Below are 20709 nucleotides of genomic sequence, written 5' to 3'. Positions count from 1 at the left end.
CCACTGGCAACTGCCACTCTGTGGGTTGCTGAAGCAGGGCCTGGCTGTGTAGCCCAGGATGGCTTTGAACTCACCACCCGTCTGCCCCAACCTCCTGAGTGCTGGGATTACAGGCATGCATCACCATCCCCAGCTTTGTTGCTTGCTAGTCATGTGACCTCAAGCAAGTCCCTTAATTCTTCCCTGACACAATACCTCATCTATAGAGTGAACTCAGTTGTAGTTTCTGTGTGTACTTGTAAGACTCTACGTCAAGTCCTATAGTTTTTGGTTTTTTATAGGTTTGTTTTGAGAAACGGTCTCAGTACTGAGACTGCGCTGACCTCCAACTTGGAACAGTTCTCCTGTCTCTGCCTCCGCAGTACTGGAATTACAGGCTTGTGCTACCACGACCTCAAAACACACAAACAAATACAAAGCAAGATGGCTCCAGCTAGAGGTCACCATGTGAGCGGAGGCTAGGCATGCAAACTGAGAGAGAGTTGGGAAAGACTGGTCAAATGAGACCAGTAAGGAGCAAGAATTTCTGTCCTCAAAAGATGCCAAAGACGGGGAGTGGTGGGGAATGTCTTTTATCTTAGCAGTAGAGAGGCAGAGGCAGGAAGATCTTTGTGAGTTTGAAGCCAGGAACATGTATGTATGTATATATACTACAAAAACAGACTTTTTTTTTTTTTTTACATTATCGATTTACCCATTGTCTTAGTCAAGGTTTCTATTCCTGCACAAACATCATGACCAAGAAGCAAGTTGGGGAGGAAAGGGTTTATTCAGCTTACACTTCCATGCTGCTGTTCATCACCAAAGGAAGTCAGGACTGAAACTCAAGCAGGTCAGGAAGCAGGAGCTGATGCAGAGGCCATGGAGGGGTGTTCCTTATTGGCTTGCCTCCCCTGGCTTGCTCAGCCTGCTCTCTTATAGAACCAAGACTACCAGCCCAGGGATGGCACCACCCACAAGGGGTCTCCCCCCTTGATCACTAATTGAGAAAATGCCTTACAGCTGGATCTCATGGAGGCACTTCCTCATCTGAAGCTCCTTTCTCTGTGATAACTCCAGCTGAGTCAAGTTGACACAAAACTAGCTAGTACACCCATGTATATGTGTATGAGTCTAAGTACAGCTTGTATGGGGGAAAGGGGATCAGAGAACAGCTTGCAGAAACTGGTTATTTCCTCCTGCCCATGTGGGTCTTAGGGATTGAACCCAGTCCATCGAGCATGGAGGCAAGTATCTTTACCTGCTGAGGCATCCTGTCGGCCCTAGAGTGTTGCTTTGTAATTGCTAATAACGCATAGGACTGATGTGTATGTACAGTGTGTACTTTGGGAAGAGTGTCTGGGGACATCACGTTGTTTGTGGGCTCCCTCTGGTGGAGCTGGTGGTTCATGTCAGTCAAAAAAAAAAAAAACAAAAAACAAACCAATGAGCAATTAATCTATGCTTTCATGTATTGGCTGTTTACTATGTAACATATGTGTTCTATTGCTAAAATACCGCCCCCCCCTCCCCCGCAAAGAAACCCATGCCAGCAGGGCACAGACTCACACCTGTGATTCTAGTGCCTGAGAGAAGGAAGCAGAGGAATCAGGAGTTCAAATCCATTCTCAACCACAAATCTAGTTGGGACACAAGAGACCTTATCTCAAAAACACAAAACAAAAACCAAGCCAAAAAAACCCCAAAAATCAAAAACCCAACTAACCAACCAACCAACCACTCCTCCAAACCCAAATCCAAGCCCTTGCAGAACTTATATTCTGGTGGGGAGACAGTACGCCAAACCCCCAAGAAACTTATTGGACAAACGTCATGAGAACAATTATCAGGGGGTAAGAAAGTACAAGGGAGACCATCACGCTCCCGTTCTAGCACAGCATCAGAGGCGTCAGAGGCGGTCTCAGTGAGAAGGCTCATTTGAAGCTGTAAAGGGGGTGACAAGGTGAAAGAAAGAGCTGTCTCAGGGAAAAGCACTCTAGATAGAGGGAGTAGAAAGCAGACGGCACCAGAGCCTGCCTGCAGGCTGGAAGAACAGCAGAGGCCAGTCTGTTGTAAGTGGAAGGAAGACAAGACAAAGTAGGTTAGAGTTCTACTCGAAGAGTTAAGTCTTCTGGGTCCTGTAGGTGATGTAAGGATTTTAGCGTTCACACTGAGACAGAGCCATTGGAAGAAGCAGGCGATCTGATTAAGGCTTTCATGGGAGGCTTTCGCTTCTGTATTGAGTATAGGGTAGCAAACATGAATGGGACCCTCAGAATTACATACTGACCGTGGTTCATACCAACACAGGTGGAAAACGGTCCGATTCTGCAAAGACTTTGAAGACAGCATCTACTGATTGTGCTAATTAGGTGTGATGTGTGAGAAAGAGCAGTTAAGACGCTCGCTCCCCAAAAGTATTTGCTTAGAAAATTGTTGAAATAGAAGCAGTTAATAAAAATCTTTTGTTTTTATTTGTACTGAAAAGCTAGGTTTTTGTTTTTTAACGTTGTGGGTTAATCTAATATTTGTAATTCTGGGTCTTCTTTTCTTGAGGGTCTTTCCCTTCTTAGATTGAATACACTGACAACTATACAAAGCCTGTCTTCACCAACTCCATTCCTCGTCCACACTTGAGTTGTATTCTAGAATTAATGAAGCATTAAAAAATGTTTCTGAGCTAAGAAGGTGGATCTCTTGATTTCGAGCCCAGTCTGATCTGTAGAGGGAATTCTAGGCCAAGGTACATAGAGAAAAACTTTTCTCGAAAAACAACAACAACACCCCCCCCCAAGAAACCCCCCCAAAAACAACAACAACAAAATGTTCCTGAAAACAATTTGCACAAAATGAAGGCAGCTGCAAGTATAATACTAGGTATAAACTAAATTTTCGGATATAAATGTTCACTTTGAGTTAGCCTTTCAAGTGTCTTCAAAAGTTCCCATCTATTTTTCCTCTCCTAGTCTTTCTAACTCGACCAATTGCAGTCAACATTTTTCAACGTCACCGTCCCTTTACGGTAGGAATCACACACATTTTTTTTTTTTTTAGAACTTACTTTCGATGATAAGAGCGGTGCCTGGGCATGGAGGCACAAGCCTGTTCTACAAGCCCTAGGCTGAAGGAGGAGGATCCCCAGGAGATCAGCCTGAGCTGACTTTGTTTTGGGGAGGGCGGGAGTACTTTTCACGAAGGCGGCGGCAGCTTGGCAGCACCAGCATCCTCGGAAAGGCGTCGCGTGCGTAAGATCCAGGGAGTCAATCACGCGCCTGGGTCTGCGAGGTGGGCGGGACCTAAGACTTGCCCCGCCCCGAGACGCTTGACTGGTCCTCTGGGTTCGGTCGGAACGGGGTGTGGATTGTTAGGCGGCCCCGCATCTACTTCCGGTGGCTAGGGATGCACATCCGGGTCACGCTAACGCCGCGGTTTCCGCCACTCTGTTGGTTCCACAGTGGGTCCCGAGTGGTCCCATGTCGTGCTGGGCAGTGTCTGCAGCCGTCTGGTGAGTCCCCGCCGCCGCCAGGGTGTGAGCACGGCGGCTCGGGTGCAGCGTTCGGGGTCCCGGCTGAAGAGGTCCTCCTCGGTCGTGTTGGGTAGGGGGTCCCGTCGCCGTCCCCTCGTCCCTGCCTGCCGGTCTGCCCTCGAGCATTTCCCGGGCGTCGCTCTGGCCTCGCCCCTTCTCGCCTCGGCGCCCGGTCTCTGCCTCCCCCTTCTCTCAGCACTTCTTCCCGATCCACTGTTCTTCCACCCGGAGCGTTGGGGTTTGGCTCTGTCCCTCAGCCCTCCTCGCCTGTGACCCTTCCCCCCTCCAGGGACTGGTAGATGACAAGAGTGTTGCGCCTGCCCTTTCGGAGCGAGAGGAGGGCTTCCTCCGAGTCCAGATCCTGGCCGACTGCTCCAGCCTGGAGGCGCGAGGTTAGACTTGAGGTCGCTTCCCCAGTTAGAGAACAACAAAGGCGTCCCCAGGTCCTCGCACTGCCTCCGTTTGCTGGGCTCTCTGGGCAGCAGCGAACAGGTGGCGGGCTCGCTGGCGGGCTTGTGCGATCTCCTGAATTGACAGGTCTTCGTCCTGTCTGTTTTGAGTCCTCTGTCCCACGAGAATGGATGTGCACAGCCGAGGCAAAAGTGCGGATGTTCTTCACTCTGCATGGATTTAAAGTTAGAGGACTCCGGGTTTCTAAACTTTTAAACCACTGTGATGTGTGGTGTGGTGTTGCTGTTTTCTGCCAAGATTCACCCATGTAATATCATTTTCCTTATAAGCTAGACATTGTTTCTTAGAACGTTCTTTTTAACTTCTTTTTCTCTAGTGTTGCTACCATGGTTTAGAAAATCATAATCTTCGAATTTTAAAACTTAAGACATCTTATCTTACATTTTCTGGAGGTTTAAAAGCATCTATAATGTGAAAAGGGTTAGACTTTATAATGATTAATGTCCTGTTTCTCAAATTTTGTGATCTAAGGTATATCTAGAGGTACAAATTTGGATAATTCTTTTTTTCCTCCCTTCCGGTTTTTGGGGTGTTTGTAGCATATCACTGCAACCATCATTTTCTTTTCGTCATTTTGTGTGTGATCAGTCTAAAATTCAGTATTAATAATTAAATATGTACAGAACAAACAACCGCGTTTATTATTGGTTCCTCTTGGCACAGTTCTCCCTCATATACACATAAGAGAATAGAACATAGACTGCCATATTCCAAAATTGGGCCTCTCCCTTCACCTATTTTTAGCAAAGAACTTTGGAGCTTGGCCATGTTAGTCCTAGATGCCACAGAGAAAGACCCTTCTGGTTGGCTTTCAGGATTAACCTGGCCAGGGAAGCCCCTATAAACATTTATCTGTCCTCCCCTGCACCTACACTAACTGGGAAGAGGACCCTTTGTTCAGCCTGACCTCCTTATTTCCCAGCAACAACCCCAGTAATCGTGGCTGCTCCGTTGACTTCTTTACCTCGAGGTTTGACGAATATTTCTTTTTTTACATATATAGTTGGTGCACAACTTTTAACTTTTTTTCATTTCTGAACTTTATGTTCCTTTCCACTCCTCCACTACCGTCTTCCTCTCCTTCCCTCTGTTTTTTTGGTGTGTTTTGACCCTTGGCTGGCCTGGAACTTTTGGAATTTGCTATGTAGTTGGAGATGACATTGAACTCGTGATCCTCCGGCCTTCTAGACTTCAGGATTACAGGTCTGTTCCATCGTGCTTGATAGTTTTGGGGTGGGCAGGGTTGGGTTTTTTTGTTTTGTTTTGTTTCTCTATATACCTCTGACTGTCCTAGACTCGCTTTGTAGACCAGGCTTGCTTCAAATTTACAGAGATCCGCCTGCTATTGCTTCTGCAGTAGCAGAATTCTGGGATTAAAGACACACACCACCATGCCTGGCCTACTTGATTGCATTTTAAGCATATTTTCAGTCTGAACCTAGTGAGGTTTTTATAGTCTATAACCAAAGGGAATTTAGCTTTAAGAATTAATGATGGGCCAGTTGCAGTGGTACACACCTTTACTCCCAGCACTTCGGAGGAGGCATAGGCAGGTGGGTATCTGGGAGTCCCAGAACAACCTGCTCTGCAAAGTGAATCCAGGACAGCCAGGTCTCTACACAGAGACATCCTGTCTAAAACAAACAAACAAAAAAGATGATGTTTTTCTTCTTTTTTAAAAATTTTCTTCTTGGACTGGAGAGATGGCTCAGCAGTTAAGAGCACTGACTGCTCTTCCATATATGTCCTGAGTTCAATTCCCAGCAACCACATGGTAGCTCACAGCCATCTGTAATGGGATCAGATGCCCTGTTCTGGTATGTCTGAAGACAGTGGTAATGTGTTCATATACATAAAAATAAATAAATAAATCTTTAAAAAATGTTTTTCTTCTTTTTAATATGAGTGCCTAGTACCCTCAGAGGTCAAAAGAATGTGCTAAGATTCCCTGGAACTGGAGTTACACATGGTTGTGAACTACTATGTGGGTGCTGGGACTCAAACCTTGGTCCTCTGGAAGATCAGCCAGCGCTCTTAAACCACTGAACCATCTCTCCAGTCCACTAAGATCATTTCTTAAAAAAGAAGTTCTGCACTTGCATTCAGAGTGATGGGTTCTAGTTCTCTGAACACTGTAGACTGCGCACAGCGTAGTCTTTGTAGATGATTCTGATGGACCTAGGTTATAGGAATGAAACTGTTAGGATTAAAAATACACGTGATGGCCAGGCATGGTGGCACGCGCCTTTAGTCTCAGCGCTTGGGAGGCAGAGGTAGGTAGATTATCTGAGTCCCTGGCCAGCCAGAGTTGCAGAGTGAAGTCTCCAAAACAAAATGTATAACCGGGATTTATCTTTTAAAAGGGACCAGAGAAACAAACTGTTAGTGCAGAATAAGTTAGATTTTCAAGTGATACTTTCCTGTTGTGATCTATATTGTTCATAGAAGTCCCTAAATGAAGTAAAGATTTGATATTATTAGTGGAGCATCAGTGTTCATCTCCCTGCATGTGGGATAGAACATGGGATGTGGGATAGCTTTCTAGCTACTGAAGAACCTGCCTTTCTTACTTAGTGGCTGGCTTGGTCAATGTTCTGTTGATGTGTGGAGACACCATGACCAAGGCAACTCTTAGGAAAGAAAGTATTAAACTTGGGGCTTGCTTGCAGTTTTAGAGGGTTAATCCATGATTATCACGGCAGGAAGCAGATGGGAGAGAGGACATGCAGGCGCTCAGACGGAGCCTTTTGAAATCTTAAAGCCCACCCCCAATGATACATCTCCAACAAGGTCATCCTCCAGTAAGGCCTCGCCTACTCCAGCCTGGCAACATCTCCCAGTCCTTCCCAGTTTTATTGAGCTCCAAGCATTTAAACATATGAGCCTATGGAGGCCATTTGCTTTCAAACCACCACAGCTGCCAACTCTCCAGTCACCAAAGACACTGTGCTTTTAAAGCGATGAAGAAAAATCAGTGTAGGTTTTCTGTAGCAGTGCTTACCTTACGTTTGTTTCAGTTTTTAAACCTGAGTGCTCAATTTTTTTTTTTGTTTTTTTTTTTTTGGTTTTTCGAGACAGGGTTTCTCTGTATAGCCCTGGCTGTCCTGGAACTCACTTTGTAGACCAGGCTGGCCTCGAACTCAGAAATCCGCCTGCCTCTGCCTCCCAAGTGCTGGGATTAAAGGCGTGCGCCACCACGCCCGGCTGAGTGCTCAATTTAAAAAGCACTGCTGCATGTTTTATACCTACCATGTTTTCTGGTTTTTGCTTGATCATTTTTGGTTATGATTTTTGTCAACTTACTTCCCATTATATTTTGTCGCAGTGCTTTAATTTTTCCCCCTTGAGTACTATGATATTTAAAGGACGATGCAGTTTAAATATTCAAGAAGCCAACTATACCTGGGACATGTCCTTACCGTTGTACCTTGGCTGTGATCTGCTGTGCTACCTCATGACGTCATCCTCTGCGTTCACACGTAACAGGCTCTCAGAAAGCTTGTTAGTAGCTTCAGTAGAAGCGTTTTATCTAAGAGATTTTTGTGTATTGCATGTTATTGTAGTCTGTGTGTCATTTAAATGGAGGAAGACCAGCTCAAATAGAAACATACTATGTTAGGACTGGGATATTGTTCCAAAAAATTCACCTAAGTGGTTTATTTATACCAAAGGTTGAATTCTATTTATAATGAAGTACAAAGAAAAACAGCTGGGCTTTATATTCTGATTAACTTAAAGATGTAAGTGCATGTTCCTATGACAAGTTCGTGTCTTAAGTCTCAGGCCTGTGAAATGCTGTACATCAGAGAACACAGCACATGCTAGAACATACCACCTTGATTTTGTTTGGCACCATTAACCAAGTCATAAAGTAGCTAGTTAGTGAATGTAGAAGTACTTTATTTATAGAAAATTGAAAAATGACACATTTAAGCCTGGCAGTGGTGGCACACTCCTTAATCCTAGCACTCAGGAGGCAGAGGCAGGCGGATCTCTGTGAGTTTGAGTCCAGCCTTGTCTATAAAACGAGCTTCAGAACAACCAGGGCTACACAGAGAAACCCTATCTTGAAAAACAAACAAAATCAGACATTTAGAGCATGGGCCTCATATTTGTTTTTAATGTTTTTCCCCTTTGAGTGTGCAAAATCATTTTAAATCAGAAAAAAAACTATAGTTATATAGTTCTTTTTAGGTGGAGGTCACTTATCCCAGACTGACCTCCAACTTCGTGTAAGATGAGGATGGCCTTGATCTCTTGACCCCCTGCCTCCATCTCCCCAGTGTTGGGGCTGTGCCAGCACATGTACCGGGATAGTGGTTCAGTTTAGAGAAGCCACCAGATCGGTGGGACACAGTTAACGTTCAGTGTCTTAAAGACCCCCTGTGGCCTGCTGGCCGGGCGGGCGCACTTTAACTTACTAGTTTGGTTACATTTATACCAGCTAGACCTTTTTTTCTTCCAGTAAGATAATGAACAGTAATCTTTGGAGTATAGTTCGTTCCGTAAATATAATTTGGGTGTCCATTATAACAGTGCATATTTAGATTGCTTACATGAATTAGATGATCTTATGTATAGAACCAGCAGTTAAATTAAATTCTGCATCTCATCTTGTTTATAAATTTGAGTTAAATATAAGAATTAATAGAATTAAACTAATTTAGGAGGAATACTGTACACAGTTGTAATCCTGGCACTTGGGAGGACATAGGAATTTTGGTAAGCTTGAGTGAGATTCTGTCTCAGAAAAAAAAATCAAACCAAACTAAAAATAGAAACTAAACACACAGAAAATGAACAACTAACTTAGACCTACGAATATGTCAATGGTGACAATGGTAGATGATTTTTAAAGCTAGATTTATGATTTCATGTTGCCTTGAAACCATTGAGAGTTTAGGATTATTGCATGTCTCTACATAGCTTAATATAATGATTACTTTATAAGTACAGTTATTTTTTAATTTAGTGAATTCTTTTACAACTGAACTATAAAAATCTGTAGTAAAGAAGATAGAAAGAAAAGAAGGAATAAGAAAGAAAGGTGAGTTCAGGTGGGCCTGGTGCCTGTGCCTGCAGTCCCAGGACTCAGGCCGCAGCAGGAAAATGAGCCTGGGCCACACAGCAAGACCTCCTCTTCCTGTGGGTGTGTGCACGCTATTGCAGGTGCCGTCTGAGGAAGGCCACAGCCTTAGAGCCCTGCTGCTGCTGGAGCAGAGTTGTAGGCGGTTGTGAGCTGTTGGACACGGAGCTGGGAACTGAACATGGACTCTTAATTGTTAAGTCATCTCTCCAGCCTCTGGGTTGACTAGGTTTTGTCCTTCATTTTGTAAAGATTTTAGCTGAATAATTATGTAAAACAATGGAGAGGAGCCCCTACTGCACCATTTTGCCTGCAGTATACCAGCAGAGCATACAATCCTTATTCTTTGGAGGCACTGTTAGGCAAATCCAGAATTAGGGGTCATCCCACAACTACAAACTGAGTTCAAGCCCAGCGTCTGCTACATGAGATCCTGTCTTAACAAACAACGAGAGGAGTGGCTGTCATCAGATGATTTACATATGTAAATGAAAGTGTCATAGTGAAACCCACTCTGTGTATAATGTATATTTGTATTTTTATGTGTATGTGTGTACATGAGTTTTTGTGCACATGTGTGCAAGTGCAAGAGGACAAAGGGTGTCAGACCCCTGGATGAGGCGCTAGAGGCAGTTATGCGCTGCTTGATGTGGGTGTTGGAATGGAACCAAGTCCTCTACCAGAGCAGGGTTAGTCTTAACTGCTAAACACCTTTCCAGCTCTTGTATACAATTAACATAATAAAAACATTTTAAAAAAGTAAAAGAGTTCCCTACTACTGCAGTAATCTTGAATCATGAGGTGATTGTTGTGAGAGTGCGTGAGCTCCAGAGCGTCATTAGGATCCTTTCTTAGTTGAGGCCAGTCAGATTGATGCCATTCAGTGCTTCTCTCACATGCATCCTTACACATGAAGTAACTGCAGTCCAGGAGGCCTTATATGAGATTTCATGCCCCTCGCTAGTATCAGAGCTGGTAAATTCTGAAGTCCAACCCCAAATTTTTATTCTTGCCAGGCCTGCCTCTTACAGAGGTTACTTTGTTGGAAAGGTACAATAAGGGCAGGAGAGATGGCTCAGGTCCTGAGTTCAATTACCAGCAACTGCGTGGTGGCTCGCAACCATCTGTAATGAGAAACAAACAAAAACACAAAACCTATGGGCCGGAGTGAGCAGAGCCAGAGCAAGGGGGTGGGGTGAATAAAATAAATAAAAAAGAAAAGGTACAGTAAGTTAAAACTGCCTTCAGTGCTGGTCTTCACTGTGCAGGCTGAAGCAGCAGCACTGGGAAAGAGTGGTGGGGTTTGTTTGCTGATCTGTGAAGTAGAGCTTGGTGATGTGGCTAACTGTCTAGCCAGCTTGCTCTGGGGATCCCCTGTCTGCACCTTCCCCAGCACTGGAATTACAAATGGCCTCCACACTCACCCAGCATTTATGTGGCTTCCAGGAATCAGAACTCTAGTCCTCATACTTATGCACCGAGCATTTCCCCAGCTTCAGACTCATTTCTCATGAGCAAATTCACATGAACCCATTCCTTAGTACTTTAATACAGAGGCTTGGAAGTTTTTCTGTACAATGCATCTCGTTTTATTGGAAGCTAGTGAGGGAAAGTTTGTGTTAGTTTTCATTAGAGAAAGTTTTGTAGACAACTTTAAGGATGGTTTTCCAAGAAGTAAAATTAGAAATTGTGAAAACAATTCTTGTTCTTAATATATTCCTGATAAAATATTCTTACTTTTAAGAATTTAATGTAGATGTGGATAATTTTCTCAGCAATTACGATGTATTCTTTTAATAAAAGTGTAAAGCTAGCATAAATATTCTTACAGCTGACAATACTAAAACATATCTCTCCTTTGTGCCTCCCAATAAAGTAGCCAGAAGTTGACTTCTGTGGACTGGGGCTGTTTAGTTATAGAAGGAGTTGCCTGATGTAGTGATGGCTTTTGTTTGTCTGCAGAAGTTTATCAGGGCAAGTGTAGTGTGGTTGCAGATCTCCAAACCCCCTCAAAAAAGTATGCGATTTGTGTTGTTGCCAAGTTATGGGGCTTGGCAAACAAAGGAACTGAGTATAGGTCCACTGGATGTTTTTGTTCTGTAGTGCTTTGTGTATAAAGGATTCTGAAAGGATATTCTAGTATGTATTTTAGATTTTTTTTTCTTTTAAGACAAACATTACCTTCAGCTGACAAGACTTCATTGGAGTTTGAAAAATAAGAACCAGAGAGATTGGGTTGATTGGGTTAATGGCAGAACTAGATTTAAAAAAAAAAAATGGAAGCACGTGTTGAAGTGTCAGCAGTGTACCAGATGCCAGTCAAGCTAACAAAAAGAATGGACAGCGCCTGGGGCTTCCCTCAGTTTCCCTGGGAACATTCTTAAAACACATTGAAGGTTCTGCCCATGGCAGGCAGACATCTATTTCCTTCCCTGCCGTCTAGTCACTATTCAGTGAGTAAAGGCTTAGCCCTGGTTGTTTTCTCAGGGTCCTTACCAATATTACTAGACAATAATTTGCTAGCACCAGTCTTCTTACTATTTCTCAGAAATCCCAAGATGCTCTTTTTACTTTCTTTACTCTTGTTTACCAAGTGTCCATTCCTGGAAGGAAAACCTCCCTTCCCAACATACAGCTCTCATCTCCATCACCTTAGATTCCTGCTGACAAATTACCACGGCAGAGAGTTTATCATTCCACTCCAAGTCGCTTCTCTGTTGTCATTCTCCCCCCACCCCCTACGCTGCCCCCTTTTGAGACTTTGTCTCTTCCATCCTTTTGAACTTCCGATTCTCCTGCCTCCACCTCCCAATCTGAGGTTACAGAGATGAGCCACCACACCCAGCTCATGTGTTTTCTCGGCTTCATTTCTGTTTACTCTAGTACTTACAACTTGGTGAAATGACATCATCTTATTTAGTTTTTTAATCACGCCCATTAGATTAAAGGTTACTTTATTTTGTGGACTCTCTATGCATCACTGACTTACTGTATGTAAACCAGTGTCTGACATACAGACATCAGATACGTTACGGATGCATTTAAGACTGGGGAAAGAAAGAAGCAAGGGCAGCCTTAGTAGATCTCTATAACAAAAGCAGAGGAAGCAGAAAGCAAAATGAGTGAGAGTTGCACTGCCTCTCCCCACATTAAAGATGTAATTACCCTAAAATAGTGGAAGCTCTCGTATAGGAGACCGGCTAAATCCCACATAATTTTGTGATGTTTAGAAGAAATAAATTCATATGCAGACGCTGTCTAACTGTGCACCCCTCCCTCCCTCCCTCCCTCCCTCCCTCCCTCCCTCCCTCCCAGCTTCTTTCTATTCTCTTTCTCTTTCATTCCTTGAGGTTAAGGTCTTACTATATAGTCCAGATCTGCCTTGAATTTGCAATCCTCCTATCTTTGCAGCCTCCATGCTGAGATTAGGGGCATACACTTTCACATCAGACTGTGTAATTCATCTTCCTTGTAGTCAGTAGAGGTGGATGTAGATGACTAAAATCTCTATACAAAAACAGCGGAACAGAGATTCTCATCTACTTCCTCTACTCTAAGGAAAAACTGTTTGGTTATACACATAACCTAGACTTATCAGTTATCTGTGGGAAACTAACAGTGAGAAAGAGAGGTCTCCATGACTTGTTTTCCTGGTTCATAGCACTATTTGGGAGGCTAGGGGACTTTAGGACTGGGGCCTAATTAAAAATGGCCTTTGAAGGTCATAGCCCCTAGTTCCAGAGTTAAAAACTTAAACAGTTAAGCTAGGTGAGGTGGTTTATGCCTGTAATCCCTGCACTTGGGAGGCTGAGGCAAGAGGATTAGGAGTTCAGGGCCATCCTTGGCCACTTAAGGACCCTGCCTTAAAATATTTTAAACAATTAAATATTTAGTAAGTGCTTTTATGGAAAATCATACTATTCTTAAATGCCACAAAATGATGTAAATCTCTCAAAAAGAAAAATATGAACTTCATTAAGCTAGAAAACTAAGGTCTTTAGTTAACAGCAACTGTCTTGCAGATGGGTAGTCTTTTGTTTGTTTTTGACTCAGAGTTTTGCTGTGTAGCCTCTGCCGCTCTGAAACTGTAGTTCAGGTTGACTTCAACCTCATAAAGATTTGCCTGTCTGCCTTCCCAGTGCTGGAATTAAAGGAGTGCACTACCATGCCTAGCTAGATATGTTCAGTTTAAATGCTGTTTTACAAATGCTGGTATTTGAGATCATTCTTAAAGCATTGAAAAGATTTATCAAGATGATAGAGTACCTGAAACTGTTGGTATTGCTGTTTACTGAGGAACTTTTTCTTCAATCTAAATTTAGAATTGGACTCAGTGTAAAAACAGGGTGCTAACTTCGGCTATATGCCAGATCTGTTAGACAAATTTTCCATTTATTTGGAATGTTTTTCATTGTTTTATGTTCCTCCTCCCCTCCTTTTTACTTGTTACTGTTTTTGTTTCTTTATTTTATTTTATTTTTTTATTTTTTTTAAATTTTTAATATTTTTTATTACGTATTTTCCTCAATTACATTTCCAATGCTATCCCAAAAGTCCCCCATACCTCCCCCCCCACTTCCCTACCCACCCATTCCCATTCTTTTGGCCCTGGCATTCCCCTGTATTGGGGCATATAAAGTTTGCAAGTCCAATGGGCCTCTCTTTCCAGTGATGGCCGACTAGGCCATCTTTTGATACATATGCAGCTAGAGACAAGAGCTCCGGGGTACTGGTTAGTTCATCATGTTGTTCCCCCTATAGGGTTACAGATCCCTTTAACTCCTTGGGTACTTTCTCTAGCTTCTCCATTGGGAGCCCTGTGATCCATCCGATAGCTGACTGTGAGCATCCACTTCTGTGTTTGCTAGGCCCCGGCATAGTCTCACAAGAGACAGCTATATCTGGGTTATTTTATTTTTGTTTTTTGAGACAGGGTTTCTCTGTATAACCCTGGCTGTCCTGGAACTTACTCTGTAGACCAGGCTGGCCTCCAACTCAGAAATCCGCCTGCCTCTGCCTCCCGAGTGCTGGGACTAAAGGCGTGCGCCACCATGCCCGACTCTGTTTTTGTTTCTTTTTTTTTAAAGATTAATTTATTTATTATATGTAAGTACACTGAAGCTGTCTTCAGACACTCCAGAAGAGGGAGTCAGATCTTGTTACGGATGGTTGTGAGCCACCATGTGGTTGCTGGGATTTGAACTCCTGACCTTCGGAAGAGCAGTCGGGTGCTCTTACCCACTGAGGCATCTCACCAGCCCGTTTTTGTTTCTTAAGTAAGATCTTCCACAGCCCAGGCTGCTGTTCTGTATGTCCTGAGAGTGGTCTACAATAGCCATGTTTCAGTTTCAAATGAGTGAGTTTATTTACATACACAGCAAGCAAAAGTAAAAGAAGAAATAGTAGCACACAGAGAGCAAAACACAACTTCCAGTAATGACCTCTAGAGGTAGCAGACAAAGGATCATCAAATCAGGGCCTACAGCCTCCAGCAGAAAGCGTCTGGGGAAGATGAGGCAGTCAGCTGAGATCCTGCTGAGAGCTTTCTCTCTCTGGGGGAGCTTTCTGTGGATGAATTGCTGGCTTGTTCCCACCGTAGACATTTTTGTAGATGGGATAAACAGCCGTAATGTCTGTCTTATACCTCTGGCTGTTCTCAAGGACACGGTATTTTTTAATACCCTTAGCTGCTGGCAGTTTTCCTTCTTGATAGTACAGCATTAAGGGGCCAGACTGTCTTAGGAAAGGGGGTTTTGAAAAACAGTTGAAATAAAAATGATGGAGTATGGGACAGGAGGATAAGGCCAAACAACACATGACATTTTACCACTATAGAGTATTCCAGCTGCTCTCCAGCTCACTAAGTAGTGAGTGTGACCCTGAACTCCTGACTCTTCTGCCTCCCAGGTCCTGAGGTTACAGACTTGTGCCTCCACACCCAGCTTCCGGTCTTGGTTGTGTAGAAGTAGTTGGTCATTTGGATGTACAGCCACTTCCTGTTATTTCCATACCTTATTTCATTTTCCATTTTTTTTTTCAGCTTATATATTTCACTCAGTACCCAGGAGATAGCCAGCAAGCCCAGAGAGTTAATAAGAAAACCAAAATTCTTTACTATTTGTTTTTTTTTTTTTAAGATTTATTTATTTATTACATGTAAGTACACTGTAGCTGTCTTCAGACACACCATAAGAGGGAGTCAGATCTTGTTACAGATGGTTGTGAGCCACCATGTGGTTGCTGGGATTTGAACTAAGGACCTTTGGAAGAGCAGTCGGTGCTCTTACCTGCTGAGCCATCTCACCAGCCCCCTATTTGTTTTTTATTTGCTGTGACAAATCACCCCACCCCTTCCAGGGTTTCTCTGTGTAGCCCTGGCTGTCTTTGAACTCTATGTAGACCAGGTTGGTCTCAAACTCAGAGATCCATCTGCCTCGCCTCCCAAGTGCTGGGATTAAAGGTGTGCCACTGCTCTGGAGTCTTAGAACAGTAGAAATAAATGTTTGCTCGTAGTTCTGGGCCACCAGTAAGGAACCAGGGTGTTAGCAGCCTCCACCAGAGAGCTCCAGAGAGTTCCCCACCATTGCAGGCTTCCAGTGGGAACTGCTTGTTTTCCTTGGCACGCCAGTCTATTCTTCCTCACACGGTTTTTTCCTCTGTGTATTGATCATTGATAATTTGCTGTGTGCTACTTCATGTGAAGAATAATAAAATTTAGTGTTAGTCACAGACCTCATAGGACCAAGGAAAAATGGACGATTTAAACAGGATTGGTTGTTATTGTTTTTGCTTTTTGAGGAAGAGACTCACAGGTTTTAAACTACATAGCTGAGAGCTAAAGCTGACCTTGAGCTCTGAGTGGGATGCTCCTGACTCCCACTCAGGTGCTAAGTGTACATGCCTAGCCAGAGTTGTTAAATATCAGATTTACAACCACATGCAGGGGTCAGAGAGATGGGTTTGAAGAGTTTTTAATTACTAACAACTCTTTCTCTAATAATTGAGGTTTTCCAAAATTTGAGACATACTTCTGGTTTTTAGTTTTATTTCCTTCCATAAATGTAGTAAGTTTTCCTCCATACTGTGATCATTGAAGGCAGGCAAGTGTGGCACTGACAGGTTTTGCCTTTCCCTCTCCTCCGTGCTGAGAACATTTAGATTACGTTCCTAAAGCTGGCCACCAAGGTCCAGCTATCAAAGTATTGAAGTTCAGCAATCAGAAGCCCCCTTTGGCTGCCCTAATTAACATGACAACTAAAACAAACCAGCTCATCCTAACCTGGGGTTCCTCTTTTCCCTTTATAACCTGCCGTTTGCCTTAGGCCCACCTCTGTTCCCACTCCAACCAGAGGCAGTCCTTTGTCCCTCTGAGGCAGGTTTCTCTCCCCCTCTCCCTTGTTCTTTTCCCCTTCTCTCTTGTCCTCTGTCTCCAGTCTTTGTCCTTTATTCTCTGCTATTTGTCCTCTTGGGGTAAATAACTCTCCTCTGTGCTGAGAACTTGGTCTGTGTGTCCACTTTATACCTGGATCTGAATGGGATTTGTCTTTCTTTTTTGTTTGTTTTGATTTGTTTTGTTAAGTCTTTTGAGACAGTTTCTCAGTGTAGCCCTGGCTACCTTGAATCTCTGTAGACCAGGCTGGCCTCAAACTCAGAGATCTACCTGCCTCTGCCTCCTGAGTGCTGGGACTAAAGGTGTGTGCCACCACTCCGAGCTGTGATTTATCTTCTTAACCCAGGTAACTTTTAGGGTTTTTTATTTTTAAGACAGTTTATTTTATACAACAGGATCTGTTAATCTCTCTCTTCTGTTTTCTTCCGTTGCTCATACATTTCTCTCTTTATGGATAAAGGTGGAATACTGTGGAACTCTGTTTTTACTCTCACAGTTCTGAAAGCTTGGTCTTCGTGTATTTGTAATTAATGATAGCACACGAGGTGAATGTTCTCTATGCATTAATAATCAGCTCTTCTCACTGTTTCACACACTAGTTTGTCTCTGTAGCTCTGACTGGTGTGGAACTCACTGTGTAGACCAGGCTAGCCTCATAGCTAGCTGCATCCCCAGTGCTGGGATTAAAGCTGTGTTTCACAGCACCCAGCTGTTTATTTCATATGTAAATACTTTTTAGGTTTGATCATAAGTTTGTCTTTCTAGTCTGCTCTGTGTGTGTGTGTGTGTGTGTGTGTGTGTGTGTGTGTGTGTGAGAGAGAGAGAGAGAGAGAGAGAGAGAGAGAGAGAGAGAGAGAGAGAATGGACATACCAAGTATTTTAACCATGTGCAGCCATTATCACTATCCTCTTGGTTTTTATAGCGGATTTCTACTTTAACCTACAGTAACATCATTCAGTTGGTCTTTGGCAGGTTGTTTAAATCTCGTGACTCCAAGATGCTGCCTGTGTCTTAGGATAGAGCAAGAGCTGAGTGAGGCGGTGAAAGGAAAGCACTCGCTCTCCCACCCTGCCCTTGTCCTCTCTATCTCTAGCTGGTGCTGAGATGTTCAGTTTTTTACAGCCTCGATTCTTCCTCACAAATAGTTATTGTTGCCATTTTTTGTCTAATTTTCAGGAGGAAATATATAAGTATTGGAACAAGCCTTTATTTACTTATTTGAAAGCTAATGTATAAAATCCAGATTCCTCCTTTGCATCACCCACTGTTAGTCACTGGTAAGAGCACGTTGGGATGGCCAGATATTCACAGAGAAACCTATCCTGGAAAAAAAAGGAACTGTGTTAATCTTTGAATACTTCTGTGCATACCTAACTGCCTGTAAATTCCTTTGCTGTATATAATATACTCAGGTATCCTGCGTTCTTTATACACTTCTCTTGAAGTTGTAATTAAGAGTGATACGTACTTTTACATAGGCACAGTATATATAAATATACTTATATATATTATACTTATATACAGTATATATAAATATATATACTTAATTTCCCTTTCTGCAGTAGCATAGCACATTGAAATAGACTAAGTTCTTATGGCCATTATGATCACAATATAAATAATGTTTTGATTCAGTTACAAAAGAAAGATTATGAAGTAGGAACCTAGAATTTTGAAGTATAAAGTATTTATTACTAATTATCTACTTTCTAACTTCTTAGCCATGAAAATAAAAGTAGTTGTGCTATTATACAAAGATTTGGCTTTGTTTATGACCATATGAAACTGCAATAGTATTCTAAAGTTGGGTGTTCCAGGACTCATGGCTCAGCTGGTAACAGCACTGTTGCCAAGCCTGGTGACCTGAATGGAATCCCCAGAACCCACATGGTGGAAGGAGAGGGCTGACTGCTGCGGCTGGCCTATGGGCTCCACATGTGCACCGCACAAGCCCAGTATCCCTGCAGAATAAACAAATGAGAGGAAATGATGTTGGCACGGGAGAGGTGACTCAGCAGAGAGCTGTCACTTGAGAGCAGGATTTCTTGGCAAGCCTGGGCAACCAACATTGTGAGGGCTCTCCCCCCCCCCCCCAAACCCCCTGAAAAGTTCACAAAAAAACAGAACTGTCAGCTTCTTTGAATCAAACCAGTTTTTAGCTTTTTCATTGACAGTGTAGAGAAATGTGAACTCTTAGGAAATACTATTTTTCTTCTTGATATATATATTTTTTTGAGATTGCAGTTTAATTTCACATTTCCCTCTCTCCTCTTCTTCAAAGTTATAGCTTCTTTTTTCATTAATTGCTATTACATGCATATATATTTGTGTGTACATATATATCCTAAATATAACCCATTAAACCCATATGTTATGTTCATATTTCCATGAAGGCATATGAATACTAACGAGTTCTCATCTTCAGAAAAGATGATAAAGCAAGTGTATTTAGAAACTAGAAGTAAGAACCGAAACTTGGAAGTGCTTGAGACTTTATTGCTCAAGCGCTTGAAAGGTACTAACCCAGCATGTTTGTAACTTCATCAGCTAGTAACTGCATTCTTATTATGCTCATTTTCATAGCACTAAATCTTTTCACTTCTGTATCATAGCTGTTATTATTTGGTGTTTTTAAATCTGCATCTTACCACAGAATAATGTCAGGTTTCACTAATGGTAAAAATATGTACAAACTACAACTAATCCATGGGAATAAGAATTCTAGATTTTTGCAACAATTCTGTACTCTCATTACTCAGAGTGGAAACAAGAATTGTGTTTATGTTATACAGCTTCCTCGGTTGCTAGTGAGTGTGACTTTCTATTATGCAGCCTGTGTCAATTAAAAAAAAGTTGGGGTGACATAATGTTAGAAGCTTTACGGCTGAGCTGTTACATGCTCAGTGGTAGACTGTAGAGCACTTAGTCTGTGTGAGGCCCTTGCTTTGCTCTCTAGAATCACAAGAAAGAAAAGGAAAAAAAGAAAAGAATACAAGTTTTATTTAGCACATTAAAAAATGCTGAAAATGTAAAAAATACTTCAATCTTTCTATTAACAGATTTATATTTCAACTTAAAAATTATTAGAAGGAAGAATTCTCTATTGATAGCAATAGTTCTTAGGTATATATTTTACTGGATTGCTCCGATATAATTGATGGCTATTAACATATTCTATCCACAGATGTGTTTGAGTATGAATTGGAAAGTGTCCCAATACATTCGCCAGGAGTGAGGAGGTCCTGGGATAAATAGCATTGTTTCTTTGTAGGCTACTTTGATTTGGTTTGGTTTTGGTGGTATTGTTTTTGTTTCCTTTGATTTTGTTTGAGACAGTATTTCCCTGTATAGCTTAGGCTGTCCTCAGAGTTGCCGTAATTCCCCTGCCTCAGCCTCTTGAATGCTGGAATTACAGATGTGTGCCACCACACCCAGCTTTTGTTTTAAAATGATGGAAATTACTAATGATAATTGACCAGTTACTTAAAAATATCAAACCTGAGTTTTCAAAGTTTTTTTCTCTGAAATATGGAAACTGTCCTTTTATCCCTTCAGTTGAAAAGCTGTGAGGAGGGAGATTGGGAGTTTTTGAGATGTTAACAAGAATGTTTATTTTCAAAGAAGAAACAGAAGTAGGGGAAATTATTTTCTAATGTTTCCATAATGAAGTCACCTTATAACTTACTATATAATTTATCTTGAATAGCTCAAGATTATAACTTACCTTATCTTAAATTATTTCTGTTTTAGTTTGAATAGTTTGAACATTTGATTATGTATATTTAAGTAATATTTCTTTTAAAACTTATCACCCCTTTTTGGTCTGTAAAAAAAATTTGTGTTCTCTTTTAGTATTCAGATTTTTAAAGTAAATTAGTTTTGTGTTTAAAAATAAAATTAAAAATACTATTACTGTCGTTTTTAATGATTGTCCTCACCTTCCTCTATCCCGATGTACATTTTAACTCTGCCTCAGGGAAGAGATTCCCCTTCCTCTTTGCTTAGAGCAAGTCTAGAGAATACTTTAGATTGCAGTTTTTACGTTTACGTCCTGATTGAGAAACCATGAACTGTTCTCACTCACTCTCTGTGTGGGTAAGTAAGGTTCACTGTCGACGGCTAACGAGTGAAGAGGCTCACTTTCTCTAACAATTTGATCCTATTTTGTTTCCTCTTAGGGTTTGAAGGCATACATTTACTAATGTATGCTTGCATAGTGCAGTCATCACACAGATTTTAATTAAAGTAATCATAAA

At 42.1% G+C, this 20709-nt stretch overlaps 1 protein-coding gene across 3 annotated transcripts in view; it reads left to right on the top strand.

Annotated features, from left to right (window-relative positions):
• Nucleotides 1-3377: 3377 nt before the first annotated feature.
• Nucleotides 3378-20709, top strand: part of Eya3 (EYA transcriptional coactivator and phosphatase 3) — a 76864-nt gene continuing 59532 nt past the window's right edge. For 2 of the 3 annotated variants that reach the window (XM_085838880.1, XM_029476027.2), the window contains exon 1: nucleotides 3378-3484. The gene's annotated coding sequence lies outside the window, so the exon portion shown is untranslated. Of the gene's footprint in view, nucleotides 3485-3798; nucleotides 3898-20709 lie in introns of those variants that run through there. The other variant, XM_085838879.1, reaches the window with a different exon arrangement.

This window comes from Mus caroli, unplaced genomic scaffold (assembly GCF_978045245.1).
Source record: "Mus caroli unplaced genomic scaffold, Mus_caroli_1 scaffold_6, whole genome shotgun sequence".
Classification (NCBI taxonomy): domain Eukaryota; kingdom Metazoa; phylum Chordata; class Mammalia; order Rodentia; family Muridae; genus Mus; species Mus caroli.
Note: the sequence above shows the minus strand (reverse complement) of the source record. Positions and strands in the feature narration are given on the sequence as shown.